This window comes from Triturus cristatus, chromosome 9, assembly GCF_964204655.1.
Source record: "Triturus cristatus chromosome 9, aTriCri1.1, whole genome shotgun sequence".
NCBI classification, from domain to species: domain Eukaryota; kingdom Metazoa; phylum Chordata; class Amphibia; order Caudata; family Salamandridae; genus Triturus; species Triturus cristatus.
Window position 1 is genome coordinate 359,777,013 of NC_140592.1, and position 23,306 is coordinate 359,800,318.

The 23,306-nt window shown below is 46.7% G+C and overlaps 1 long non-coding RNA gene across 1 annotated transcript in view; it reads left to right on the plus strand.

The window, feature by feature from the left end:
- Positions 1 to 13,286, plus strand: part of LOC146797938 (uncharacterized) — a 169,633-nt gene extending 156,347 nt beyond the window's left edge. Inside the window, exon 3 of the long non-coding RNA XR_014968442.1 lies at positions 13,172 to 13,286. This is a non-coding gene — a long non-coding RNA (uncharacterized LOC146797938). The remainder of the gene's footprint in view (positions 1 to 13,171) is intronic.
- The last annotated feature ends 10,020 nt before the right edge of the window (positions 13,287 to 23,306 follow it).

Here is a 23,306-nt window from a genome sequence, read left to right on the forward strand (position 1 = left end):
TGTCAGCCAGGAAGTACATAAAACACAATATCAGCAAAGAAGAAAAGAATGCTTTACGTTCCCTGAGCGACAATAAAAACATCATTATCAAGTCGGCTGATAAGGGCGGTGCAGTGGTACTACAGAACACAGACGATTACGTAGAGGAGCTTGAACGACAACTAGGAATGGAGGATAGTTACCAACCTACCCCACGTGACCCTATGCCTCTTTTAAAATCCATGATAGAGAAGGTGACAAAAGGAGGTCTTGCACATGGATTCCTAAGCCAGCATGAATACGATTTCCTCAACAACAAAGACCCTCGAACACCGACCATATACACCTTACCTAAAATACACAAACGATTGGAGAAGCCACCTGGAAGGCCCATTGTCTCTGGATGCGGCTCAATCCTTGAGCCACTCAATCAATTTATAGACCATTTTTTACAACCCTTCGTATCAGAAACAAAATCTTTCATAAGGGACACGACACATGCCATCCAAATGCTGGAAGGTCAGTCATTTGATCCCCATACGCAGCTCTTGGTCACACTTGACGTGTCCTCCTTATATACTTCAATTCCACAAGACACTGCGTTGGAAATCATCAGAAATACATTAGATTCCAGATCAAGACCGCACTGGATCCCCACCGATTTCTTGATCTCCTTACTGGATATTGCCATGAGGAAGAACTACTTCATCTTCAAAAAACAATTTTATTACCAATGCAAGGGCGTAGCCATGGGGGCTACATATGCCCCAAGTCTAGCGAATGTATACAGGGATCACTACGAAGAGGAACATCTATATAGCCTGGACAACCCATACCTGAATGCCATCGTAGTATGGAAGCGTTACATAGATGATGTGATAATGATTTGGAATGGGGATAACATCGAGCTGAATAACTTCTTGACCTGGTTGAATATGAGATCTCCGGATATCCAGTTCACAATGGCAAGCAACAACGAAGCAATTGACTTTCTGGACTTAACATTCCGTTCACAAGATAATCTGCTATATTGTGACTTGTACCGAAAACCGATGGAAAGAAATTCTTTACTCAAATACCAGTCCCATCACCCACGCAGCCTGCGAGACAACCTCCCCTATGGCCAATTCCTCAGACTGAGGAGGAACTGCACAAGAAGGGCAGACTACTATAGGGAATCTGAAATACTCGTGTCAAGACTCAGAGAGAGAGGTTATCCAAGAGGCCTTCTCAAACGGGCAAAGAAACGGGCATGGTACTGCCCTCGTGAACAATTGCTGGAGACTAACCGTAAACAACCAGAGACAGACAAAATAGTCTGTGTGACTACATTTAATTCCAAAAGCAATGAGATAAAGAAGGTTGTAAAGAAGTATTGGAACCTGGTCGCAAGTGAACTACAAATATCACAAGACCCCACATTCGCCTTCAAGAGAGGAAAAAACATTAAGGATTCAGTGGTAAATGCCTACTTGGACACACCGAAACAACCTGACCTCAGGGACCTCTTGGGGTTAACACCAGTATCTGGACATCACAAGTGTGGGCATTGCAAGGCGTGTGACGTTTGCCAAGAAGGATCTACATTCACAAACACTGGTAGAACATACAAGCTTTCCCAGTTCACAAACTGTAACAGCATGAATGTTATTTATGCCATTCAATGCCCTTGCGGACTTACATATGTGGGACAAACAACTCAGAAAGTGAAAGTACGAATTCTCCAGCACATGAGCAGACTGAGATGTAAGGTGCAGGGGGCCCCCATGGTAGAACATTTTACCTCACACAATCATTCTCCCAATAACATCAAATGGTGGGTACTTGAAAAGATTATCCCTAGCACCAGGGGTGGGTCAATTGCGAGATCATTGAATTACAAGGAGTGTAGATGGATCCATTTACTTAACTCGGTCCAGAATGGGTTGAATGAGATGGAGGAGATCGCAAAACAAATGGGTCTACTCTGATAACTATCATTGCCTGATTCTTTCATGATGCTGTGCAATCACCTTGTGTAACTTTCCGTCTGTATACTTACTGATGTACTGTGTTCCGGTTCCTGAACTTACCCATGTAATGTGCATGCTATGAATCACACTATGTAGCATAATATCATCAAACTACCTTCTCTTTCCTTTAAGTGTAATTTCACTGTGCATTCAACCCATGCTGGCCCATCTAATGTTCATTTATCATAAAGATTGTGCACAGACAATGCACGTCTAATAGTGTGACTGCATTGTTTCATTTGGCCACTCAACAATTGAAGTTTCCATACGCTTGTGCTACGCATCACCAGCGTTGCATTCATCGACGTATGTGAATCCAAAACACTCCGTTTTAACATTGTTACGATGGTAACGTATGACACTCCTTGCCACAGGTGGCAACGTAGCATACGTAGTGACGTTTGCGGGCGTTCGCGCCGCGCATGACTCAGGATTCACTCTTCGACACATGGGATCCCCCGGATGACGTATTTGCATTTGGTCTCCATGACAACTCACGTCTTTTGACGTTAGCACAATCTGTTGCCGAGCAACCGACAGCGCTCGGCGTCCACGCGCACGCCACACTGAGCATTTAGGCAGACGCACGTCAGACCTCCTTGCTGATTAAATCATACGAGCCAGGACCCAGAGGCCGGCGGTTCGTTCTTCCGAATAAGGTAATTGGGATCCCCATACGATCGCGTCCATTCATAGACCTTGTTCTTTCAGATTTAAGGCAATCAAGCCTAAACCTGAACCTTGCTTCCTTTCAGATAAATTTCGTCTGAAGAAAACAAGATTACTTACACTAAGGAGACAGAATTTAGACAGCGCTTCGCAAGCCAACAGGTGAGCGTCATACTTGCGCTAGTTTATCCAGCCTGATGGATAATTGAAATTAGTTTTTCCCGTTGAAACCCCGGGTTTTCATTATCTTCCAGATACCGATTCAATCATACGAGCCAGGACCCAGAGGCCAGCGGTTCGTTTTTCCAAATAAGGTAATTGTGAATCCCCATCCAATCTCGTTCATTCACAGACCTTGTCCCTTTGGACCCAAGGTATTCTAGCATAACCTCGAACCTTGCTTCCTTTCAGAAACAAACTTCGTCTGATGAAGCTGTTTAACCCACATTAAGGAGACAGAAGGGCTTGAACTTAGACAGCGCTTCGTAAGCCAATTGGTGAGCGTCATCTATGCGCTAGTTTATCCAACTACACGGATAATTGGGAATAGTTTTCCCGCTGAAACCCTGGTTATTCATTATCTTCTAGATACCGCCACCAGACACATTGATCGTCCCATCCACACGATATACCACTGGAGTGAATCCTGAGACATATGCCGGATACTCACCCACTCCTTAGATTTAGTCCTTTCAAGGTGAGTCATCTACCACCCTAATCCATGTTTCATATTTCCAGTGTTAACACACACCTAATTAAGTCCCCCCTTTTTACTCATAGGCCGTCTCGCTTATTTTCAAGTCCTGATGAAGACCCGCACTGACCTTTCAAGAGTGCAGTACTAGGGTCGAAACGTCGACTATTCCGTGGACCTTTGCATAGAATCTGCGCCAAAGAAAGAACTCTTCCATTGCGCAGCTTGAACTTTTGCATTTCCCTGGCCACTTTCGAATAACTTCGATTTTAAACTACTGTACATATCACACCTTCACACACACTGTCACCGAGCACTTAGTATTCACTTTGTCACTCGTGTCACCACATTATTGCCTGACGGCCTTTCGGGTAATATTAATGTATGTATATATGAATGACGCAATTCATATATAAAGAATTTACTTTGAATTTGAACTGTCCTGTGTGTTGTTTTCAGTATAATGATATTTGTTTTATATTGTTTAAACAATGTGTGACTAGGCCTAATGCGAAAAGCAATACTTTCACCCGACAGAACCACTGTTACCTTATAAACTTACTGCCCAGGTTCTGAGGGATACTGGGTTACCCCATTATTTGCTTAGAGATAAATGGTGCAGGTTCCTACCTGCGAGGGTTTTTACTCTCATTTAATGTTTTTGGATTGATTTTCAATTTTCTTAATTTGCTGTATTGTGAACTTTTTCTTCTGTGTATTATCTTGTGTCTTGTTTTAGTATGTCTGAAAGAGAAACACTGTCATATAGTGAAGACTATATTGCAAAATTGATACATGACCAGGGAGCCTCTGGATTTTTACTAGGTTCTGATAGAGCCTCAGCAGACACCAGTCTGAATGAGAAATTGGCTAAAATTGAGAGATTAGAGAAAAAGTTAATTAGAGCACGCCTACATGGGCATGTATTGACAAAATATCTCACGTCAAATATAATTCCCAAAGGCTTACAAGTACGTAATGAGCCTGCTATATTCATAGATATTCCGAAATTCAGAGAAGGATTCAGTTACGTAGCAAATAATTGCTCTAGGCATTGGATGGTTCTCGGGGTAGAAACAGCATTGGAATATGTTAAAAGTCTAACACAGGAAATAGAGAACCTTAAAAAGGAATTGTTAGACGATACCTCCCTAACCAACGCTAAGGAAGCATTAGAAAGAGCCGAAAAAACACTCTCTGAATTCAATACCATCACTCTAAACAGGAAGCTAGATAAGTTATCCAAAGATATAAGGAACTACGATAAAAACATCACTTATCCATATTTATCAGACGACTATTACCAGCAAGATAGCCAGGGTTTCTTCAGCAATAAAGGTCGACAGGGACCCAGAAGATTTTACACCTTCTCAAATTCCTCTGCGGGGAGTGGCTCCGATACAGAATCTGACGGACCTTCCTCAAACCCACAAACCAACCAGGGTCCACGTTTTTTAGGAGAGGGCTACCGCCAAAACAACAGGGGCGGAGGGAGGGCTCAGAACTGGGAGAGACCGAGAGGATGGAACAGGGGGAGGAACACCCAGCAAGGTACATCACGAGTCCGGTTCTACCAACCGGAAACACACGGGGAAATATCTACACGGAGGCAAACTTACAGATGGTAGAGTTTCACACACCCGTGATTCCATCTGTGACTATTTCACAACCTATACCACACTCGATTGAAGCCAACACCATGATCTCAATGAATCAGAATAGCACTAACCTATCTGACCCAATCATCAACCTATCAAACCATATTATGTCTCAGGCTGAAAAAGATATACTAGCCAAAGGTCTTTCTTTTGTCCCCACAACCATCCCAGACTCTTTCCAGATCAAAATTGAGCTACAACGCTTCTTTCGTAAAATCAGGTTGAAGTACTATTTTAGCAAAAATACCTACAACCCGGTACCGACTGCCACAGGATTTAGACCCATCTCAACTTTCACCCCAGGGGCACATATGGTGAGTGATAAAATACTTGCATATGAGAAGATTGTACTCGAGGAAACCATGCAAATTGTGTCAGCCAGGAAGTACATAAAACACAATATCAGCAAAGAAGAAAAGAATGCTTTACGTTCCCTGAGCGACAATAAAAACATCATTATCAAGTCGGCTGATAAGGGCGGTGCAGTGGTACTACAGAACACAGACGATTACGTAGAGGAGCTTGAACGACAACTAGGAATGGAGGATAGTTACCAACCTACCCCACGTGACCCTATGCCTCTTTTAAAATCCATGATAGAGAAGGTGACAAAAGGAGGTCTTGCACATGGATTCCTAAGCCAGCATGAATACGATTTCCTCAACAACAAAGACCCTCGAACACCGACCATATACACCTTACCTAAAATACACAAACGATTGGAGAAGCCACCTGGAAGGCCCATTGTCTCTGGATGCGGCTCAATCCTTGAGCCACTCAATCAATTTATAGACCATTTTTTACAACCCTTCGTATCAGAAACAAAATCTTTCATAAGGGACACGACACATGCCATCCAAATGCTGGAAGGTCAGTCATTTGATCCCCATACGCAGCTCTTGGTCACACTTGACGTGTCCTCCTTATATACTTCAATTCCACAAGACACTGCGTTGGAAATCATCAGAAATACATTAGATTCCAGATCAAGACCGCACTGGATCCCCACCGATTTCTTGATCTCCTTACTGGATATTGCCATGAGGAAGAACTACTTCATCTTCAAAAAACAATTTTATTACCAATGCAAGGGCGTAGCCATGGGGGCTACATATGCCCCAAGTCTAGCGAATGTATACATGGATCACTACGAAGAGGAACATCTATATAGCCTGGACAACCCATACCTGAATGCCATCGTAGTATGGAAGCGTTACATAGATGATGTGATAATGATTTGGAATGGGGATAACATCGAGCTGAATAACTTCTTGACCTGGTTGAATATGAGATCTCCGGATATCCAGTTCACAATGGCAAGCAACAACGAAGCAATTGACTTTCTGGACTTAACATTCCGTTCACAAGATAATCTGCTATATTGTGACTTGTACCGAAAACCGATGGAAAGAAATTCTTTACTCAAATACCAGTCCCATCACCCACGCAGCCTGCGAGACAACCTCCCCTATGGCCAATTCCTCAGACTGAGGAGGAACTGCACAAGAAGGGCAGACTACTATAGGGAATCTGAAATACTCGTGTCAAGACTCAGAGAGAGAGGTTATCCAAGAGGCCTTCTCAAACGGGCAAAGAAACGGGCATGGTACTGCCCTCGTGAACAATTGCTGGAGACTAACCGTAAACAACCAGAGACAGACAAAATAGTCTGTGTGACTACATTTAATTCCAAAAGCAATGAGATAAAGAAGGTTGTAAAGAAGTATTGGAACCTGGTCGCAAGTGAACTACAAATATCACAAGACCCCACATTCGCCTTCAAGAGAGGAAAAAACATTAAGGATTCAGTGGTAAATGCCTACTTGGACACACCGAAACAACCTGACCTCAGGGACCTCTTGGGGTTAACACCAGTATCTGGACATCACAAGTGTGGGCATTGCAAGGCGTGTGACGTTTGCCAAGAAGGATCTACATTCACAAACACTGGTAGAACATACAAGCTTTCCCAGTTCACAAACTGTAACAGCATGAATGTTATTTATGCCATTCAATGCCCTTGCGGACTTACATATGTGGGACAAACAACTCAGAAAGTGAAAGTACGAATTCTCCAGCACATGAGCAGACTGAGATGTAAGGTGCAGGGGGCCCCCATGGTAGAACATTTTACCTCACACAATCATTCTCCCAATAACATCAAATGGTGGGTACTTGAAAAGATTATCCCTAGCACCAGGGGTGGGTCAATTGCGAGATCATTGAATTACAAGGAGTGTAGATGGATCCATTTACTTAACTCGGTCCAGAATGGGTTGAATGAGATGGAGGAGATCGCAAAACAAATGGGTCTACTCTGATAACTATCATTGCCTGATTCTTTCATGATGCTGTGCAATCACCTTGTGTAACTTTCCGTCTGTATACTTACTGATGTACTGTGTTCCGGTTCCTGAACTTACCCATGTAATGTGCATGCTATGAATCACACTATGTAGCATAATATCATCAAACTACCTTCTCTTTCCTTTAAGTGTAATTTCACTGTGCATTCAACCCATGCTGGCCCATCTAATGTTCATTTATCATAAAGATTGTGCACAGACAATGCACGTCTAATAGTGTGACTGCATTGTTTCATTTGGCCACTCAACAATTGAAGTTTCCATACGCTTGTGCTACGCATCACCAGCGTTGCATTCATCGACGTATGTGAATCCAAAACACTCCGTTTTAACATTGTTACGATGGTAACGTATGACACTCCTTGCCACAGGTGGCAACGTAGCATACGTAGTGACGTTTGCGGGCGTTCGCGCCGCGCATGACTCAGGATTCACTCTTCGACACATGGGATCCCCCGGATGACGTATTTGCATTTGGTCTCCATGACAACTCACGTCTTTTGACGTTAGCACAATCTGTTGCCGAGCAACCGACAGCGCTCGGCGTCCACGCGCACGCCACACTGAGCATTTAGGCAGACGCACGTCAGACCTCCTTGCTGATTAAATCATACGAGCCAGGACCCAGAGGCCGGCGGTTCGTTCTTCCGAATAAGGTAATTGGGATCCCCATACGATCGCGTCCATTCATAGACCTTGTTCTTTCAGATTTAAGGCAATCAAGCCTAAACCTGAACCTTGCTTCCTTTCAGATAAATTTCGTCTGAAGAAAACAAGATTACTTACACTAAGGAGACAGAATTTAGACAGCGCTTCGCAAGCCAACAGGTGAGCGTCATACTTGCGCTAGTTTATCCAGCCTGATGGATAATTGAAATTAGTTTTCCCGTTGAAACCCCGGGTTTTCATTATCTTCCAGATACCGATTCAATCATACGAGCCAGGACCCAGAGGCCAGCGGTTCGTTTTTCCAAATAAGGTAATTGTGAATCCCCATCCAATCTCGTTCATTCACAGACCTTGTCCCTTTGGACCCAAGGTATTCTAGCATAACCTCGAACCTTGCTTCCTTTCAGAAACAAACTTCGTCTGATGAAGCTGTTTAACCCACATTAAGGAGACAGAAGGGCTTGAACTTAGACAGCGCTTCGTAAGCCAATTGGTGAGCGTCATCTATGCGCTAGTTTATCCAACTACACGGATAATTGGGAATAGTTTTCCCGCTGAAACCCTGGTTATTCATTATCTTCTAGATACCGCCACCAGACACATTGATCGTCCCATCCACACGATATACCACTGGAGTGAATCCTGAGACATATGCCGGATACTCACCCACTCCTTAGATTTAGTCCTTTCAAGGTGAGTCATCTACCACCCTAATCCATGTTTCATATTTCCAGTGTTAACACACACCTAATTAAGTCCCCCCTTTTTACTCATAGGCCGTCTCGCTTATTTTCAAGTCCTGATGAAGACCCGCACTGACCTTTCAAGAGTGCAGTACTAGGGTCGAAACGTCGACTATTCCGTGGACCTTTGCATAGAATCTGCGCCAAAGAAAGAACTCTTCCATTGCGCAGCTTGAACTTTTGCATTTCCCTGGCCACTTTCGAATAACTTCGATTTTAAACTACTGTACATATCACACCTTCACACACACTGTCACCGAGCACTTAGTATTCACTTTGTCACTCGTGTCACCACATTATTGCCTGACGGCCTTTCGGGTAATATTAATGTATGTATATATGAATGACGCAATTCATATATAAAGAATTTACTTTGAATTTGAACTGTCCTGTGTGTTGTTTTCAGTATAATGATATTTGTTTTATATTGTTTAAACAATGTGTGACTAGGCCTAATGCGAAAAGCAATACTTTCACCCGACAGAACCACTGTTACCTTATAAACTTACTGCCCAGGTTCTGAGGGATACTGGGTTACCCCATTATTTGCTTAGAGATACCCCAAATGACAACAAGCATTGGCATAGCCAATAGGTCTCGCTTTTGGGACCTTATAAGTGTTTAGCCATGCAACAGTTGCATAACTAAATACTTATAAGGTTCCAAAAGCGAGACCTATTGGCAATGCCAATGCTTGTTTCTGTCTATTACTGCTCTGTAGTAATGGCGGCACCCGTGCTTTAGCTTAAACATCTTAAGCTAAAGTCGGGTGCCGAGATTGCTTCAGAAGTAAAGACTTGTCTATTTCTTTACTTTTGAAGCAATCTCAGCACCCAACTTTAGCCTAAGATGTTTAAGCTAAAGCACGGGTGCCACCATTACTACATAGAAGTAATAAACAGAAAAAAACAAGCATTGGCTCACGGAGAACATCAAAGCGGCCGCGAAAGTGAAAGTGATCGCAATCAAGCGCGGCGCGTGCGCCCGCGCACATGCACTGTAGCTCTAGGCTGGCCATGGTAGCACTTTTTTGAGCCCTCACAAAAAGTCTCGCCAGACCAGCGCATGCGCTGGATCAGGCGAGACCTAAAAAAGCGGTGCTTTCATTTTGTTTTTTGTATTACAAGTCAGTACATTGTTTCCCAGTTCAGGGCGCTTGATTTTCCAAATGTGTTGGCAGATTAGATAGATAATCCCGTTGTTGTGATGTAGTCCATACTGTTTGCCTCTGGACTAATTATTACCCCAGCTGTCGCTCAGATGAAGGCCCCGAAAAAGAAACTCAAAGAGGGTGGCCCCGCCCGCCTCCTTCCGTCTCCGACGGGTGCAGGGCGGGCCTGCCCTTGGCACGCGCGAGTCCATCTCCGCATGGGGGTGAGGAACCCCCTTTGCGTGAGAATGGGATGAGCATCTTCCCCATGCTCGCGGGTCCGGGCGAAGCTGCATTGCACCCTGGGACTGGTAGTTCTCACCAGGATGTGCAGGAGGGCTGGAGAATGTGGGCAACACGGAGTCAAGGATTTGAAACCATGGGACAATGGTCCCACCAGGGATTACAGGTTGCAGATGCGAATGAGCCCCAAAGAAGTATCCGTGGCAGCTGTCAAACGGAGAAGAATACCAGCGTGAGCGCAGTAACTTTGGGTGCTGGCTGCGTTGTGTAAAAGGTTCATAAATCTGGACCCATGCCCTTTCAGATGGATTTGGAGCTGCTGCTAGGCTTGGAGCCAGAGATAAGCATCAAAAAGCGGAGATGTGCCTCTTATCACCAGCCCATGGTGGAGGAGCCGACCCGGGTGTTAAAAGTAACAATAGTTGATACGAGGCCTGCGGATGATGTATATATATATATATATATATATATATATATATATAATCCAACAAACACCAAAAGCTTTAGGGGCGCACACAACACCAACTGACACCATCCGGTTTGTTCAATGCAGATAACTCGCTTCTTTATTCAGGGTTGGTAGTCTGTGACCTGACGCGTTTCGAGAACTACACCTCTTTTTGGTGTTTGTTGGATTATATATATATATATATATTACCTACTGGCGGTCGCCAGTAGGTAGTTATAGTTAGGACCACGTTTCCATAGGAAATCCGCAACATTCTATTTTGAATAACTTTGGCGCCGGTTGACGAATCCTCGCGAATTTTTCAAAATAGGTGGGGCGCTACGCTCCGCTCCTACCCTGAAAGTCTCGGGGGGATTCGTCAAGCGGGGGCTGAGATAAAAGGGGGGTCCCAAAACGCGTTTTTCCCATGCATTTTTCCATAGGACCTTTAGACACAGCCACAGCCCGAACGGCTGAACAGAATTACTTGAAATTTGGCAGAGAGGTAGTCCTCAGGTCAAGGAAGTGCCTTTTGTAGGTTTGGTGTAAATCTGTTCAGTAGATTCTGAGAAAATAGCCTTTAAATCGATATATATATCTGAGCCAGCTTACGGTGCGCTTACGGTACGCTTACCGCACGCGTACGGTGGCGTGCGCGAGCGCGATTCTGATTGGCCCTTAGATCTTAGTAAACATTCGAATCGGTCGAAACCAGGAAGCGGCGGCCGCCATTTTCTCTCTCGCACTCTGAGGGGGGAGCTGATAAACAAATGCCAAAAACATATAAAGGGGCTGTTTAGACAGCGCCCATGCACATAACCATGTTAGTTGAGTCTTCAAAGATCCCCCAAGGCAAAAAACGGTAATTTTTTATTTTTCGAAAATTTCGCCGATTACGCTTACCGTACGCTTACCGTACGCATACGGTAAAAAATTATAAAAAAAAAAAAAACCCACTCTCTCCACCCCGTGTGCAAATGGTGGATTGGGGAGATAAGAGCACAGCATTTCCCAAAAAAATTTCAACAGATTACCTATCACAAGGAAGCGCATAATATGTCCTCCATGTGCGCACGGTGCGCGAAGCGCATCGTGCGTACATGGCCCATCTAGCGTAACGTGGGCACGCGGTGCGCATAGCGCACCGCGTGCCCACCGTGCGTGCACGGCACTAACTGCGTAAAGTGGGCGCACGGTGCGCGAAGCGCACCGCGTGCTCACTGTGCGCGCACGGTGCGCGAAGCGCACCGTGCGCGCACGGAACGAACTGCGTTAAGTGGGCGCGCACGCCACGAATGGCGTAAAGTAACTTAGCATTTAAAAAACCGTACAAATTCACTGAAAAAACCATAGGTTTCACACACGTTATAGTTAGGAATTAGCATTTAAAAAACCTTGCAAATTCACTGAAAAAACCATAGGTTTCACACATGTTATAGTTAGCGGAAATTTTACTGATAAAAAACCAATGAAATTCCCCCGTTATAGTTAGTGCAGGAAACTATAACTCACGCGACCGCAATCTTCTGCTGATGACATATGTGTCTTTATGAAAAACAAATATTTGTAATATATGTATAGCTAAAAATTTATGGAAGAAGACATGGGCAAATAAGTGTCAAAATACAGTATTAGCATCAGCAGAGGATTGCGGTCGCGTGAGTTATAGTTTCCTGCACTAACTATAACGGGGGAATTTCATTGGTTTTTTATCAGTAAAATTTCCGCTAACTATAACATGTGTGAAACCTATGGTTTTTTCAGTGAATATATATATAGTTACCACCTTCCCAGAGTAAAATACCAGTCATTTGTTCATGTTTTAAGATGCTTTTATGCCAGGACATGATATTTAAATAGGAATATGTATAAGACCGTCTGTATTCATGTTTAACATTGCTGTTCTGTATTGTAATTATAAGCTATGAATCATTTAGGCAGCCAGAGAATCCTTTTTAAACTAATTTCTTCTTCAATCAATCATTCAATCAGGATTTATAAAGCGTGGCTAATCACCAGATAGAGTATCCAGGCACTTCTTGTATTTTCTGTTTTAAGTATGTACTGATAAGGGGAAAAATGCTGCCTTTAGTTTATTCCCCTAAACTATGTAGGGGCATGACATCAAATTACTGGCCGTGCAATAAAAACCATCCAGGTAGCAACCCTAAAAGCCACGCAGACCAAACATGGGACACAAACAGGAAACATAAAATGCAGAAAAAAAGATACCCAGAGCAGAAGGCTGTGGAAAACGGACAAACAGGAGTTCCTTACGCTCAGATAATTTAGACGTTTGTGTCCTAACTTCATCAACTAATTTTGAAAATTGGTAAAGCGTTGTCACTACTTTTCATTTTGCTTAGTAATTATTCTAATACATATTATATATGCATGTATGAAATGTGATTTTCACATTAGGTGGATCATAGCTAGTGAGTCTCATGTTCATAGTTAACCATAGCTAGAGTGTGTTCATGGTAAATTTTCAAATGTGTCCTTGGATATTACACTTGATCACATTCTTTCTCTCATTTCAGAAGCTGAGCTGCAGTAACTTAGTTAACCTAACAGACAGAAACGGCGGACCTTCTATGCCACACCTCGTACCAGTTCCTATATGCGGAGGCGCTGTGCAACCAACCCCTACGCCAGCCGTTGAGTGGCGTTGCTGTGCTCCAGATGGTGGAATTGACCAAAATCAATGTTTTTAAGAGAAATATTTTCAATTAAAGAAGTTAATTTTCAACCCACACTGGCCTGTTGGACTTTGTGAGCTGCGCACCCCCACTTGTTACAATTAACTTAGTTAACCTATTCATGGCCAATATGTTCATTTCTATGTTAAATGTTTATACAATTGAGTTTCACTGAACCAATATGAGTTTTTTACACCTGTGTTGGGAATGGCCAGAATGCGATATCTCTGTAGATTGTGCAGCTGTGAGCCACCTTTGTGTGAAGCCTGAGAAGAGGGCCTACTACCTCTTATCGACAAAATGCTGAAATTTCATTGGTACCTATCTCTTGGGAACTGTGCAGTTTGTTGAATCCTCTGTTTTAATTATGCATTGCTAAGTTAGTCAGTTTGCAGATTGATCCGACCAACTTATGAATTCAGACAGCGGCCACTATATATACTATTTCAAGAGCAGATGTCCATTTCTCTCTTGAGACCCTATACTCATTTTTCCTTACTCACGGAGTTTACCTCTCAAGCAAATCCATTCCTCTTTTGCCTGACTGAATCTCATTTAGTTCTTCCATTAGAGGCTTTATCTGCTGACACCTGCAGCTTAATTTTCCTCAGCCTCTCATGAAGCTCTAGTTTTGCTTTAGGGAATTTCCAGTCAGAGGAACTGAATCTTATTCAATTACCATATGACTATATTTAAATAACCCATCTTTGCATTTGCTACTTTGACCTGCTGTGTATTATATGGAATCATGCTGTAACCAAGTGAGAATTGATTTATGACTAATCTGACTGATTTGAGTTTGTAAATTTGCTAATCTACTAATAAACATTCATGTTTTCAACTCTACTACTGAGTGTGTGGAGGTGTTGTGTCCTCTTGATAAGATGGCCTGCTATTAGATTTCATCTGGTGTCCTCAGAGCAGGTTATCCTTGATGTATTCTACCAGGTTGTGACAGCTGAGAAACAGGTAAGCCACTACCCTGTGGGGTTGGTTCCCCGCAGAGGGGGTGGGGTCTCTGATTCTCTGAGAGTAGCTGTGAGTCCAGCCATGCTTGTTGATTGTCTGCTGGGAAACGACCTAGAGCACATTATGTGGAAAGAAGTGGAGCTCAGGTCTTATCTGGAGATGTTGGGAGTGCCTGAGCAATGTTCATGACCTCCAGGTTTCATGGCAGCCAGTCAGGGGAGTCAGAAGGACCTAGACCCTGAAACAGAGGCCCCAGAGCCTGCCAGTAAGAGGAGGGGCAGGGACAGGGGCATGAGAAACCCCTCCCGGACATTTCCATGGTCTGGGAGGAGGCTGAACCTCAGGATGAGGCCACTGAGCCTATTACGGAAGGCACTGCTGCCCTAGGAGACCTGCCTGAGCTAGCCACGTGGCAAGCTGTTGGAGGATCATCCCAGGCAGAGTTCTGCAAGGCACAGAAGGAGAACCCCACCCTTGAGGGGCTATGGTGACAGTTCATGGCCTAGAAAAATGGCAACACCTCTAGTAATCACCACATTTGTTATGGGGAATGGTCTCCGGTATAGTGACCCTAAGGCCCCCTGTGCCTGAATCAATCAGATTGTTTGTGGTCCCCTAGTGCTATAGGGCAGTCCTACTGGAGTTGGGTCATGACATTGTAGTGGCAGGACATCTATTGCAGGCCAAAACCTTTGGTCACCGCGTCACTAAATCAGATGCATTCTACAGAGCTGTGTTACCTGACAGGCCAGTGGTAGGTCACAGGTAAAGCATAAGGCTCCCCTGCTGCCTTTCCCCATGGTGGGAACCCACTTTAAAAGTGTGGGAGGCAACAGGTTTCTCCTGGCCTTGGTGGGCCATGCCACATGGCACCCCGAGGCCATACTCCTATGATCAATGATTGCACCCATGGTGGGTAGGGAACTAATTGGGATTTTTAACCACATGGGTTTCCCCAAAGGAGGTAGTGCCTGACAGTGACACCAAATTCATGTCTGCCTACATGAAAGTCATGTGGGATGAGTGTGGGGTATCGTACAAATCCTCTACACAATACCACTCCCAAGCAAATGGATTGGGCTTGTTGAGAATTTCACAAGACCATGAAAGGCATGAATATGGGCCTGTTGGAGACCTAGAGCTGTAAATGGGATGTCCTGTTACCAAGTCTTCTATTTGCCTACAGGGAAGTGCCAGTGAAAATAGTGTGTTTCAGCCTCTTTGAAATTCTGTTTGGCTACCCACAGAGAGGACCATGCAGTAAGGTCAATGAGGGGTAGGAGAAAGTTCGCAAAAACCCCTGACAAGAGATTAAATGCTTCTTGAAGGAAGCCACTGGTAAGTTTGAGGCCAGCAAGGAGTTGAAGCAATTGTAAGACCAGGAGAACACTCTCTGGTTGAATACCAACTTGGCCAAAAGTGTGGGTTATGAAGCCTGTGAAATCCCAAACCTTACAGGACCAGTTGACAAGGGCCAAGGAGAGGAAAGAGGAGGTCACCTTGTTGGTGGATCTCCAGACATCTAGAAACGCCATACGAGTCCTGCATATCAACTGACTGAAGCCACACGTTGAGAGGTTTGAATTGACATTGCTCATGGTGACAGATGGTGGTGAGGAGGAGAGTGAATCTCTTCTAGACCTACTGTCTTTCAATGAGCAGTATGGGTCAGTGGAGGGATACATGCTCTCACTCAAACTGTCACCAGTTGCTCGGACACTTCTCCTCCCTTTTCTCCTTTACCCAAGGGCTCACCGATGGGTATACCCATGACATTGATACAGGGGAAAGCATGCCTGTTAAAACCAAACTTTACAGGTTGTCTGATAAGGTGAGAGTAGTATCAAAGATAATGTTTCTAAGATGTGGACGTTCCAGTGAGGCTCGTGCTGTTAACTCGTGCAAGTGGCGCTTGATTTGAAAGATACTCCGATAAGGGAGGAAAAGGAGAACACTAATAAGGTGAGCACTGGTCCCACCATAAATGGAGGCATACAAGAAGGCACCCAGCGTACCTTGCACTCCCATTTCTGCAACATAAGTTCAACGGTTATTTTTGACCCGGGATAGTTTTTTCTTGTCTTGCCGATATTACACTTTGAAAGTAAAAACATATTTGCTTGGGATTTAGCAAAAAAAATCACATGCAGCTGCACTTAAATAAATGAAATGTATATGTTTTACATCAAGGAGAATGAAATAAACATTAAACAGCACAAATATCTTTTTGAAGAGTAAGGAATGAGCATACTGAGTGGTGACGCGCAGCGAAAGCGCCAGGAGGCGGATATAAACTTCCCTGCGGACGGCGGAGCGGGGGGAGCAAAGGAACAAACCACCTACCTGAACTGCAGCAATTTGGTCCACGCCGCCACCGCCAAGAGTCGCTCGTCTGGGTTCAGGAGCTCTGGCCGGGCCCCTGGGGGCCCCGGGGAGGGCAGCCTCCCCGCCCCGGGCTCCGTCCTGGGTCCTGCCGCGTGTCAGGGTGCCCGGGGCGCGGTACGGAGGGCCCGGGGAGGCTTCCCTTGCGCCTGCGGCCCCCGGAGCCCCGGCTGGGTCCAGGAGCCCAGCCGGGCCCCGGGTCGGGGTCTCCAGCCCCGGGCGCCGTCCCCCGGCCAGCGGCACTGCCAAAGGCCCGGGACGGGGTTCCGTTGTGGCCGGGGAGCCTCCCCTCGCTGTATTGGGTTCAGGAGCTCCGGCCGGGCCCCTGGGGGCCCCGGGGAGGGCGGCCTCCCCGCCCCGGGCTCCGTCCAGGGTCCTGCCGCGTGGCAGGGTGCCTGGGGAGGGGTCCGGAGGGCCCGGGGAGGCTTCCCCTGCGCCTGCGAGCCCGGGAGCCCCGGCTGGTTCCAGGGGCCTGGCCGGGCCCCAGGTCAGGGTCTCCGGCCCCGGGCCCTGTCCCCCGGCCTGCGGCACTGCCAAAGGCCCGGGACGGGGTTCCGTTGTGGCCGGGGAGCCTCCCCTCGCTGTATTGGGTTCAGGAGCTCCGGCCGGGCCCCTGGGGGCCCCGGGGAGGGCGGCCTCCCCGCCCCGGGCTCCGTCCTGGGTCCTGCCGCGTGGCAGGGTGCCTGGGGAGGGGTCCGGAGGGCCCGGGGAGGCTTCCCCTGCGCCTGCGAGCCCGGGAGCCCCTGCTGGTTCCAGGGGCCCGGCCGGGCCCCAGGTCGGGGTCTCCGGCCCCGGGCCCCGTCCCCCCGGCCTGCGGCACTGCCAAAGGCCCGGGACGGGGTTCCGTTGTGGCCGGGGAGCCTCCCCTCGCTCGTCTGGGTTCCGGAGCCCTGGCCGGGCCCCTGGGGGCCCCGGGGAGCGCGTGGCAGGGTGCCCGGGGCGCGGTCCGGAGGGCCCGGGGAAGCTTCCCCTTCCCTTTTGCCTTTCCCCTGGGCCATCTGGTCAAGGGTGTGACAGAGTCCTGGACACTGAAAATCGCCGCGTCGCCGCCCCGGGACTCCAAATCCCGGTAGCCTCAGCGGCGGCGCGCTTGTGGCGCGCAGCGAAAGCGCCAGGAGGCGGATATAAACTTCCCTGCGGACCGCTTCGCGGGACGCACGTGGGACGGGCCGGGCTAAGCCCGGGCAAAGGGCGGGCCCTCTGAGGCCCTCAGAGGACCGAGTGAGGCCGGGACGGGCCACGTCATTAAGGTGTCAGGTATTCATCCGAGATTAGCTAGACTTGGTGAACTGTAATGTCCCACGAACGGAGGCGTTATTGTGCAGGATAAGAAACTGCTTGATGCTTTTTAACTGAACTATTTTGGCTAACTCTTATTCTGTGTAGGTGTTATTACATCCTGCTATTGTTTAATTCCTTTTTTTTTTTTTTTAAATGAAAACCTTTATTCGTGCATATTAAAAGAACAAATACGGGCCTACAACCTTCAGGCCGGCCACGATACGGTTAAGCACTGATACAAACATTACGGCCCCTGTGCTTCAACGGTCAAGATTGCAACGATTTATGAATTATACACTGGAGAGATCCTTGACACCAGGGGGAGGAGAAGTGAAGGTTAATTTTAAAGTTTTTCAAAATAATTTTATCGGGGAAAAAGTCAGTGAAAAGTAAGAACCAAGGAGATACGAGTCCGCACGATATCTTCACCACACGGGAGAGCAGCAGCATCATTAAAACAACAATGGAAGTAAAATCTCAGGCAGTGAGGCAATGCAGTTACATAACAGGATAGTCACATGAGCAATTACGCACCCCTCCAGTGCCGCCCCCACTCAGTCAACCCCACACCCGGACCCAGAAGCGAAACAAGTATAGCGCAGAAACATAAAAAGAAAAAAGGCCCATAGAACTAATTAGAAACAGTAAATTACCCCCCCACCCTACACCAATGCGGAGGCTACGGCCTGCCCCCCCCCCCCAGCATAGTGCCTGTCGCCCAATAAACCCGAAATATAGACAAGAAAGAGAGTAAGAATAGAGTAAAGAAAGATAAGAAAACAGTACACCTATGATAAAGGGGGTGAGAAAAGAACAGAACTATTCTAATCTAAACTCCCAAAAAGAAGAAAGTGGGGAGGAGCCTACGTATCATCAGAGCGCCCTAAACCATCGGCCATCTATGGCCTCCACACACTGAGAACCCACTACGCCAAAAGCGGTCGTGTGAAAACGACTTATCACAACATTTTAAATGAAGGAAGACAGATCGCGACGAGTGCGCACAACATATACATACAGTTCCAGTCCCAGTCCAGCCCATCCGTGAAACCATGGCAATATAAATCAGTCTAGCCCTGGCCCGATCGCGGGCTTGAGATTAAGCCAGCCCCTACGTGAAGGCCCCGCATCCCGTGCAAACAAAGACAATATGGCCGCTTAGGAGAAGATGGTGAAGTAGAATCACGAAATGGCCGCCGTCCATCTGTAGAGGTCCCTTTGTGCACCACATAAAGTCCAGACATGGCATGTAAAGTACAGGAATTCCACAGAAAAGAAGTAGTAGGCCACCGTGAACGATTCCTCGAGGATGTTAGGTGTTGCTCAGCTGGATACTCTTGCAGACGCGGTGAGGCAGGCAACAATGAAGCAGGCAGCAATGAACGGGGAAACAAAGTATCCGCTGTTGAGCTGGAGAGCAATTGATCCTGGGTGCCAGGAAAGCCAGATGCAGGCACCAGTGTAGCACGATCACACACAGCCGTTGCGTCCCCGCAAGAGGACAAAAGCACTGGCAGACCCATGCCGTGTTGATGACAAACGGAGCGCTCACGACCCGCAGCCGACAGCATGGAGTCAAACTGCTCACTCAGCGCCTGCAAGCGAGCACACATCTGTAGACGAAAGTCCCGCAGGACAGCCAGAACGGAGCCGCATGTCAGCGGAAGCTGCGCCCCCACATCGGCAGCAATCCGGGACGGCACTGTGGAGCTGGTGTCTGGTGGAGGGAGGGCGAAGCGGGCAGCGGGCAAGACCGGAGTATCACCCCCCAGCCGCGAGCAGGCAAACAACGCCATGTTTTACCGCCGAACGGTACAATGGCCAGGGGCGGGGGTCGTAGCAAGGAGTCAGTTCCCCTCAGGTCTGCGCCGCAACAGGGAAAGCCAACAGTCGCCTCCCTTCCCTCGGGTTCTCTTTGCAGCCGACTAGGCAATAGAAGAAGGGGGTCGGCAGCCTCCCACAGCGCGGTCCACAAATCGGGGCAGGAGACCCGCCGCACCGGGGCTTACCTTACAGCCCCAGCCCTTCAGGTGCAGGGTGCAGGAGGTGTCTGACCGTCCCTCCCCAGGCTCATCTGGCGACAGTCCGTGGTGTGAGGTGAGGTCGGGACCGCGGGGCTCGGGTTCGCGCTAGCGGGTCCGGTGACTGCGGAGCTTCCAGGGGGCCGGCAAAGGCCACAGTGGAGCAGGGGTCCAGGGCGGAGAACAAAAGCACCAAGAACTCCGGCATCCGGGCGGGCTGAGACTTCGGGGAAGCGGCGGCGTGGACAGCGCGTCGTCGCACACGTTTCACCTCGAGAATCGGCGAGGATAGGAATCAGGATGATAGTCCGAGGCCAAGGGCCGACGGAGCCGGGCGCTCAAGCGTCTGCTCCGGTCGCCATCTTGGCTCCTCCCCGTTTAATTCATTTTTAATAAATCCTGAGGTATCATTGAACATGTCGAAACCCACGGTAGGAAACAAATCCTCCACTGCTACTACACTAGATAATTATTTAGTAAAAGTGGTCACTAAAATAAATAGTGAAAGACGTAAATCATTAGGACAGGGTTCCACTCCCACCACCATTTCCCCTTTATTGATCAGCGCGCCCACTACATCATCTCCGCCATCTCATGGTGTGAGTTGTAGCATTGAAAATCATGACCCGGTAACTCTGGTAGATCTAACCCCTCTTTCTGCTGATTTAGAGCTGATCGAAGCCAATATGGAAGTCCCAAAAGACATTAATGAGGCTCCATCAGAGGAGTCTTTGGTTCCAGCAATGCAGAGAGTCCTGAGACCCCGTAAACTTATACAATCTAAACGGGGAGGTGGTCGGTGGTCGAAGTAGTCACAAAAAACAGGCCCTGTGCCTATAACGGGGGATACTTTGAGGGAAGTTCCAACTAATAACCCCAAAACAAAAATAGATCCCGAACAATTAGATTGTCTGGTTGCCATTATGGAGGCTAAAATTCTTAAGATAGTCGAACCCCTAGTAACCAAAATTGGTGAACTATCGGCAGAAATTGCTAGTCTACGAAACCTTCTGGGCCCTCGCAGTAGTTCATCTGTAAAAGCTAGTACTGCAGCTGGGGGTACCTGCGGAACTATTGAGCCACATAATTTCACAAAGGAAGTATTAAATCCTGCTGAATCCCCAGATGTTGTACCTATGACACAAGTTAATAATATTACACCTTTTGACATTTGCCCAAAGAGTAAGAGGGAGACCAGGATTACGCGTATGGCAGGGGCACAACTAGGCCTGGGCGGTAAATTCCGCTCCGCTCGCGGAATTTGTGGAATTTGCGTAATTTCGCGTTCCGCGGAGAACGCGAAATTGCTCAAAAGTCTGCTTTCCGCGATTTCGCGAAATTTTGGCTTGTTCGCGTTCTCAAAATGCGTGTTCGCGAGATATTTCTCCCCGAGCACGCAAACAGCAATTGTGAACAGGAAAAAACCATCGCGAACAAGCAATTCCGCGTGTTCGCGGAATTTCTGCGTGTTCGCGGAGATTTTTTACCGTTTCGCGGAGATTTGCGTAACGCAATTACGCAAATTCCGCCCACCCCTAGGCACAACCAGATTTACCCCCTGAGTGTGCCCCTTTTGTGGCAGTATTGACAAATGTCCCATCTTTGCCGGATGGTGACCTGACAAATAAATCAGAATCCCACGATTCTCTTAAGAATAAATCTGTTTTGTGGCTAAATAAACAGTGTGGGTTCCCTGTACAATTTTCACATCAGATATTAACTACCAAGAGAGTCTCATGGATAGGGCACTCACGTAAGAACACTAAGGGGGATTGTGTCATAATAAGTTTCAGAAATCCATACCTGGTTAATAATACTCTGTTAAGAGCCTCTTTGCTCCCTCACACTGACCAGGGTATCACTCTCCGCCCACTGGGATACTTCTATAGGCATCAGACAAAGCATCCTATTAATGATCCCTCGAGGGGCAGAGTATTTATGTCCGAAGGGCAGTCATTCCATGGTGTCGCTACATATAATCGTTTTCAACCTTTGAGTGATTTAGACTCAAATGATTGACTCGATTTTGATTGGGATCCTTCTATATCTATTATGGAAGCTCCCACTCTGACCATGGAGGAGGACCAGGGGATAAACGAAATTCAATTATGTACGGGGGTGGAGGGTATCCCAAATATCATGACTGTGGAGATGAATACTAATGATGGAAATATGGATAGCTCAGCTGGTGTGCCATCCCAGTTTGTAGGCACGAGGGTCCTTAGTTGGAACATAGCAGGGCTTAATAGTAAAGCGCAAGATCCCCTGTGGAGGGACTGCTTATTAGGCTGTGAAATTATTGGGCTACAAGAGACCTGGGACACGGAAAGTACCTTTTTGTTGGATGGGTATTCTGCTTTCTGGTCAGCTGCGGTGCCCTCTTGCAGGGGGAGGGCAAAAGGCGGACTCTTAACCCTCATTTCTTTGAAAATTGAGGGTACTTATAGTAAAGTGGAGACAGGTTCGCCTTATTGCCTTGCTGTAGAAATTCAAACCAACTCAAACGGGAATTGGCTTATTGTTAATTTTTATAATTCTTTTGCTAAGAGTACGCCAAATGAACATTTAGTCAGTCTTCATGATTTCTTGGAAATCTATAATGATAATAATAAGAATCCCTATTCGGTTATAGTGCTCGGAGATTTTAATGTTCATCGTTGTTTTAGCAATTGTTTTGTGTGGGACAGTTTAGGTCCATCAAACCAGGAAAATATTCATTTTGAACATACCCCGCAGGGCATGTACTTAGAGGAGCTCCTCGCTGGAAATGCTTTGGTTTATCCCGCTAATCATACAGATGATATCCCAACATACAAAGGAAGTGGCTTGGCCTCTACCATTGACTATATTTTTGTTAGTACAATTCTAGTAGATAGTGTGAGTCAGTACAAGGTCAACTGGTCTATTTATGGTGACCATAATTCTGTCCAGTTGTCCCTGTCTGACGACTTAAGGAAAAGAGAATCTGACACTCTTGCCGCTGGAATTTTGGACATAAGGCCCATTGACCAAACACTTCGTCTGAAATGGTGCCGAGTGGTACCGAAGGACTTTAACGAAAATTTGTTGGGAAAGGTTGGGGAGGAAATGTCTACCTGCTTGAAAGACGGGATTACTGGCGATGAGGTCCTGGTAGCCTATGGTAAAATTTGCTTACAGTCAATAGTGACCTTAAAAAAGTATGGAAGGGGCAACCCATGAACGGGGAGAAATGGTTTGATCATAATTGCTCAATAGCCCAACGGAAGTTAATGAGAGCATTGAAAGCTGTGCCATCTGACAAAACAGAAATCGCTGTACTCAGGAAAGCTTATAAAAAGGCT